We start from the raw sequence: 7681 nt of genomic DNA on the forward strand, positions 1-7681 counted from the left end.
ACGACCTCATGAGGTGCTGTGCCACCAAGCTAAATCCCCAGCCCCTCTCCATCACTTTTTTTTGCTTGTTTTTTGGAACTATTTTCTTATAGTGGTGCCAGCAGAGTTGGTTGTGAAAAGGTTTTTAAAAATGTAATTTCTCAGTGTGGTCTGAGCAACTCGGCTGGCATTCCTCACTGGCCCTGTGGCCCTGAGTCCCTACCATGGCAGTTCCCCAGACCCCCAGCCACGCTATTTATATCAACAACCTCAGTGAGATCAAGCATGAGGAGCTGGAGAAGTCCTTGTACTCCATCTTCTCCTAGTTTGGCCAGTTCCTGGATATCCTGGTGTCTCCAGCCTAAAGATGAGGGCCCGGGCCTTTGTCATCTTCAAGGAGGTCAGCAGTGCCACCAACGCCCCGCGGCGTCCCCTTCTGTGACAAGCCCTTGCGCATCCAGTATGCCAGGACCGACCAGACACCGCTGCCAGGGGAAGGGTGCTTCTGTGCAGCGGGACCGCAAGCAGGAGAAGAGGAAGCCCACAGCCAGGAGACGCCGTCTGTCAAGAAGCCTGCGCAAGAAGGCTGTGGTGGGAGCTGTCCAGGGCCCTGCCCGGGGCTTGCCCCAGAGACTCAGGCTCCCCGCATTGTGCACCCCAGGTCGGGCCTGCTGCCCTGCATGCCGCCTCCTGGCACGACCCCGCCTGCAGGCCTCGCACCAGGCCAGGTGCCCCCTGGGCCGCGGCCTAACGGCGGCTATGCCACCTGCCCAGCAGGTAGGAGAATCCACCAAATCGCGCACTGATCCTCAGTAATCTGCCCGCGCAGCCGGCGAGCGCCTGTTGTCCAGGCTTCCCGAGCAGCGCCCTGGCTTCGGGGAGGCCCCCGCGATGGGCCGCGCGTGCCGCCTTCGTGCAGCTCGACGCAGGTGCAGGTAGCGGCCGCTCGGGACGCCCTGCAGGGCTTTAGGATCACCCAGAACAACGCCACGAAGCTCTCCTTTGCCAGGAAGCAGCACCCTTTCCCGGGCGGCCACCCCGCGGCGGCTTGGTCCGGGGGAGTCCCCGCGGCCCGCACAGCACTGTTCCCGGAGCGCCGCGTGGCACCTGGAGCCGTTAGGCCCGAGCTGCAGTGTTTCTGCGCTGTGGTTTTTCACAAAAGACCCAAAAAACACCCCCGCCCAAACAAATTTAATTTGTTGAGGTGAAAAGACTTTTGTGATTAAATTTGGAAAGCGATACTGCTTGATTTGGAGAGAACGGGTGGGCTGTGCACGCTCACTGTATCGTTCTGATTTTTTTGGTAGCCCCAAAACAGAGAAGACCCTTACTGCTTCCCAGGGCTCAGGACGGACTTTCTGCGTTTAAACTGGCGCTGGCTTGCACGAAACGACCTTCAGGAGTAGCTGAGAGCAGGGATTGCTGGGTGCTTTTGAACGTCTGCGTTCTTCCAAGTTCGCACAGACGCTCTCCCTCCCATTGGTCCTCACCGCACTGAGGGGCAGAATACAAAATGCAAAACCGGACAGCGGGTCAGGAGGTTTTTCTTTTTCAAGGAGTTGGCAGAGACGGGACAGGGCCCACTGTTCTCACCAGCTGAGAGTCCGCCCGAAAGCGCTGCTTTAACGGACCAACGAGGCCGTGTAGAGGCCTCAGAAGCTTCGCTGTGGAACAGCCGCGGCTTCCTGCAGCTCATCCTCGCGGCTCTCCACGCCGCCCCACCCCTCCGCGCCAAAGGCCTCACGCGCCGTTAAAGTCGGTTTTCCAAGTGAGTGGAAAATAGGGTATTTGCTTTTGTTTTTGTTTTTGTTGCGAGACAGGGTCTCGCTGTGCAGTTCAGGCTGGCCTTGAACTCACTGTGTAGCCCAGGCTGGCTTCGAACTCGCAGCGATCCTCCTGCCTCAGCCACCCGAGTGCTGGGATTACAGGGGTACGCCACCACACTGAGCTAACTCTTGTTTGTCTTTGTTGACTTTTTGCCTTTGGGTGCCAGGCAATGCTCCCACGGTCCCTGGGCTCGCGGGGTGGGAGCCCTGGGGACTGGGTGGGGGCGCAGCTCCTGACTCACCAGTGTGGCTGCGGTGGCTCCTGGGGTCGAATCCAGGCGCTGCTGCACAGGGGCTGCTGGGCGAGAAAGGAGGAAGTCCAAGGCTGAGGATTTGAATCCTGACCGCTGCTTCCTTCGTTGCCTCTGACTTGGAGAGATCTAAATTTGAGCAGAGGAAGCACCCTCCCAGGATACCAAGAGCTCCTCGGTCCGTGAGGGGCGGTGGTGGAGTCACTCGCAGACTTTGGGGCCCCCTCTGCCGGGACGGCTCGATGCAGGGGTGCTGGTGGGGCTCGTCCTCGTCCCGTGTTGTCCTTGGTCTTCCTTCCAGCTCTGAGGCGGCGGCGGCTCGAGGGCACGGCCGTGGGGAGGGCCCGGCCCGGCTGGGGACCGGACTGTGTGCCCCCCGCGCTGCCTGTCCCGCCGCGGCGGCTGAGATTGCCTTGTGGGTGCTAGAGGAGCGCTGAAGACGATGTGTGGGAAGTGCTTAAAACAACGTGAAGCCTAAGCCGAATAATCAGTTGCCACTGCATGTGAGAGAATTTGTTATCCGAGTGTCTGGAAGTGTGACAGATTTTCGAAGACGGGGATGCTGTGCCTATTGTAGCAGAAGCAGAAAGGCTGGTCTGTGTTGCCTGGGGACAGACATGAAGGCATTTGTATCCCGCAGTTCAAGCCTAAAGAAACCTTCAAATCTACGTCCAGGAAGCGCCTTCAAACCTAGGTCCCACAGCGCACCCTCCCGGTCGAGTGGGAAAGGGACCTTCAAGGCTGAAAGACCACACATTTCCCAGTAAAAACTAACGCCTCCAGGTTTGGAGGTCTGAGGTTAAAGGGTTAGTGGAGTCCAAGTGATTCACAGATTTTTGAGTTAAGCTTAGAAAGGTAATTTCACTATCTTTTTCTTTTTTTCTTAATAGAATTTTATTAAGTTGCTAAGGTTGGTCTTGAACTCGAGATTCTCCTGTCTCAGCCTCCTCAGTAGCTGGAATTATAAGCATTACCACCTTGCCTAATGCCATTCCACCTTCGAGGATGAACCTAGATTGCTGTGACGCCATGACAGGAGAGGGCTTTGTGAAGGGCTTTGATATAAACAACGGAAGTCATCAACTTCGGCATGGCTGCTGGAAGAATTTGATCAGGGCCTTAATGTTTGATCTCTTCCCACTTAAATCATGTAGTTTCCTCTTCAAAAGTTTTTTTCAAGGATTGCTGGGAGCAAGAGTAACAGTCTTAACTATCCGCCACTTAAAACAAGAGATTTATTACTTTTAATTGAAAGGATACTTGTTCCAGCAGGAGAAGCAAGCCGGTGGCAGCTGCCTGGTAGCTGCTCTGGGTGTAGATTTTGGTCCCTGCCCAGCAGTTCAGCTTGGGAGGTGGGGTCCCAGGAGAGGACACAGCGGCAGGAGAGTGGGGGCAGAGAGAGCAGGACTGGCTGGGGAATAGTAGGCACAGTTCACGGGGCCTGGTCCACAGAGGGAGCACAGAAGGAGGGGAGGCTGTGGAAAAAAGCAGGCTGCAGACCGCAGCGGGCCTTGTGAGCCGTGGAGAAGCTGGCCTTCAGCCAGGATCACCTATAGTCCCAGCAATCTGCATGGCTGAGGCAGGAGGATCTCAAGTCTGAGCCCCACCTGGACAATGTAGGGACTGAGTGAGACCCTGTCTCAAGATAAAAAATAAAAGTGCTGGGAATGTAGCTCAGGGTGAAGGCTCTGGGTTCCATCCCGGTACTGGGGGGAAAATTTAAACTCATGAGAAGTGGGGAATGAGTATCAGATTGAAATGCATCGATCGCTCTGATTGCGGCATGGGCTGATCTGGGAGCGGGAGAGGAGACACAGCACATGGGAGGTTAACAGGCTGTCCCCGGGGGTGAGGGGAGGGGCTGATGCCCAGCCAGGAGAGGCGAAACCTGAAGTGCAATTTTGGCACGAGGGCAAACAGCTCGAAATCGACCTTCCAGCAACTCTGCAGTCCAAGCACAGCTTGCAAACTGGTGTGACTGGTGTCTTTTGATAGTGAGAAACCAACTCTCCAGCCTGAGACGTCTCTGACGTGAAGAAACTTACGGAGCTATTACAGGGGAGCTGGGAAGAAGGCCCCGTCCTGGGGAAAGCCCCTGTCCCCAGCGGGGAGGGCAGGTGGGGCTGAGAAAATGCTCTCTGGTTCTGAAAAGTCAGAGCAAGAAAATTTTCGGGGAAAGAAAGCACAGATTGGTGGTACCGCCCTCTCCCTGGCTGGAGGTGAGAGCTGTGGGCGCAGGCCGGCAGGCGCACGAGGGTGGTCTGCAGGCACTTGCTGCTTTTCCCCAGGAGTGGGACTCACTCCCAGGCCTCCGCCGGAGCACGTGCCCTCTGGCTGCGGGGACTGTGGAGGGAGCCATCCGTGTCAGGCCGCCTCCCACCAGCTCCTCCTTTCTGTCCGCTCCCCGCCTGGTGTCGAGAAGTCCGTTCTAGAAGCAGCTGTTTGCCAGGGGCATGATTTTGGGTAACGACTGCAAGCTTCAGTTCCTCCGTCAACAGAGCGCAGAATGTCTAGTTGGCCCAGTGGGGGGAAGAGTCACCGAGTAGGTGGGGGGCCAGGGTCTGTGTTTCATTTTACCTTTTTCCTCAAGGCCTTGCTGGAATGGTGTTTACAAGGCAATGTGCTATCTGCCTGAAGATGCTAGAGAGAAGCACATTCTACTCTTCCCTGGGATGGATGGCCAGCATCTCACACCCTGCGTACTTTGTTGAAACTATGCCTAAAAGTTAGGGAATTATTATCAGATTTCTTCATATTTGTGTAGCACTTTATGGCTGGCAGAGGACCTTAGCAACATTGGTCTAATGTGAACCTCCTACCAAACATTCTGGGAAAGGGCACATGTTATTCCCATTTGACAGATGATATAACTGAGGCTCAGTGAGTTTGATATAGAGTAACTGAGGCTCCAAGAATCTATATGAATGAATAGCAGAGACCAAACATAGTCAGTTCTAGGAAAGACCTCTATAAGGAAAACTAGGGTACTCTGAAAAAGGTCAAAGAGGACACCAGAAATTGGATACTTGTTCCTAGACAGGCAGAACTAATGCTGTCAACATGACCATATTACCAAAACTGATATATAGATTGAATTCAATCCCAATCAAAGTAGTGACAGCATACCTCACAGAACTAGAGAAAAGAACCCTAAAATTCATGTGGAACCAGAAGAGACCCAGAATAGCAGCAGCAATGCTGAGCACCAAAAGCAAAGCAGGAGGCATCACAATCCCAGATTCCAAGTTACAGCACGAAGTTACAGTGGAAAAAACAGCATGATGCTGTCGTAAAAACAGATTTGTAGATCAGTGGAAGAAAGCAGTGGATGCCGAAGCGGCCCAAAGCTTGTTCAGCCGCCTCGTTTTTGATGAAGGGACACAAAACATGTGCTGGAGGGAAGAGCCTCTTTAACAAATGGTGCCGGAAAAACTGGTTACACCGGAGAAGGTTGAATCTGAAGCTAGTCTGGTGGTGCACGCCGATAATCCCAGCACTCGGGAGGCTGAGGCAGGAGGATCGCTGCGAGTTCCAGACCAGCCTGGGCTACAAAGTGAGCTCAAGGCCGGCCAGAACTGCATAGTGAGACCCTGTCTCAAAAAGACAAAAAAAAAAATAAATAAATAAATAAAGGATGTGCTATATACATGTATCAACTCCCCATGATGAATGTAATCATTACATACTGCTAAGGTACTAATAAAAATATAAAAAAAGAAATAGCTCATTTCTAGACACAGTGCTCCTTGGCTTATAATGGGATCATGTCCCGAGAGTTGAAAATATTATGAGAATGCATTTAATACACTGCCAAAAGCCAGAGTTTCACGGCCCAGGACACCATAGAGCCAGGTGTTTCCTGCGGTGCTCCCGTGGCTGACTGGCTGCAGCTCGCACACACCCTCCAGCACAGACAGAGTGCCTAACCCCCGGGAGCCCAGGAAAAAAGCAAATTTCAAAATGTGATTTCCCTCATTCCTCCCTTCCTCCCTCCTTCCCCGCTCTCTCTCCTAAGAGGTACCAAACCCCGGGGCTGTGGCCATGCTGGCACTGAGCTACATCCACAGCCCTTTTTATTTTTGGACAATGTCTTACTAAGTTTCTCAGGCTGGCCTTGAATTGAAGATCTTCCTGCTTCAGCCTCTCGACTGGCTGGGATTACAGATGTGTACTACCACACTAGCCTTCAACATATAATTTCTCCTGATTAAGTATTGCTGTTGTAACATTGTGAAGTCAAAAAATTATGTCAAACCATTGTAATTTGGGGTCTGTTTGTATTTTAAGACTGTTAAGGTAGCTTCTTTTATCTCAGGCTACCTGTGCTTGGAATTCTTTTAATGTATTTACTTGTTAATTAAAATGTTGAGACAGAGTCTCCCTAAATCACCAGATTGCCCAGGCTGGGCTCCAATTTGTGATCCTCCTGCCTCAGCCTCTTGGAGTGCTGGGGTTGCAGTGTACCACCACACTTGGCCTGACTCTGGGATTCTTGTCTGTTTCTTCAGTTAGATTTTGCATCCCAGTAAAATGCATGTCACTTCTAAAATAATTTTTATTGAAATGATAACCAGCATTAGCAAGACACTGTGCGTCAGTTTGCAAAACACCCTACACCCTATCAGTTCACCTGATTCTTCCAATGACCCTATGGGGTAATAAAGCATGGATGAGTATCACCATTTCTGGGACAAGGAACTAGACTTAGGAATTAAGACCTGATCAGTGTCAAATAACCAGGAAGTAGCACAGCCAAAACGGGAACCTGGCCTTCCAGCCAGCAATATCAATACCCTTTTATATTTTCGTTATTGTTATACTTGTGTTATGCTTTCATTGTGCCATATATTTTCTTAAAACTTGTCTCAAATTTTTAATTTTTTTAGACAGGGTCTCACTATATAGTTTAGCTTGGCCTAGAACTCACTAGGTAGCCCAGGCTGGCCTCAAACTTACAGTGATCCTCCTGCCTCAGCCTCCCAAATCCAGGGATTACAGGCGTGCGCCACCATGCCCAATCCAAAATCAACTTTTGTAAAAAGAGAGAAAGTGCTCGCTTTGGCAGCACATATACTAAAAAAGTGAGAGAAAGAAGGCACATAATTGTGTACCCATGCCAACTGGCGTGTACCCCTCTACACTAGAGGAAAGCATCTAAATTCTGCATTTCAATAAATAATTGGCACTTTCTTGGCGTGTTAGTCTGTAGGAAATTATAGGCCGTGATGTTGTGGTGTATCACCAGAGAATGTCAAGTAGATTACAGTATTATGTTACTCTGATGTCACTGCTGGGTATTGTTTAGTCTTTTCCTTACCGAGAGATACATTTACTGGATCTTATTTTAACATCATGTTAAAAAAAAAGACTTTGTAATCCTTTCTTCCTCTGTGAGCTGCATACCTCTTGTCTGATGCTAAGGAGTTTGCTTACTTCTGTCCTCTGCTCTTTTTAGGTCCGAACTGGTCGTTGGTCTATTCATGGCTTTGGAGTCTCCAGAGCAATGCATGACCAGAAGCCAGCTCTGACAGGGGAGGAGGGGGTCAAAGACGCAGAGATCGAAGATGAGCCAGGACCTGTGTTTACAGGGCTCGATTTGGAATTTAAAAAAAAGAAAAGTGAAGA

At 51.3% G+C, this 7681-nt stretch overlaps 1 pseudogene; it reads left to right on the forward strand.

Moving 5' to 3' along the window:
• The first annotated feature begins 203 nt into the window (after positions 1–203).
• On the forward strand, positions 204–918 carry LOC102012184 (annotated as a pseudogene).
• The last annotated feature ends 6763 nt before the right edge of the window (positions 919–7681 follow it).

Source organism: Chinchilla lanigera, unplaced genomic scaffold, assembly GCF_000276665.1.
Source record: "Chinchilla lanigera isolate Chin_1 unplaced genomic scaffold, ChiLan1.0 scaffold00012, whole genome shotgun sequence".
In the NCBI taxonomy this organism is placed as follows: Eukaryota; Metazoa; Chordata; class Mammalia; order Rodentia; family Chinchillidae; genus Chinchilla; species Chinchilla lanigera.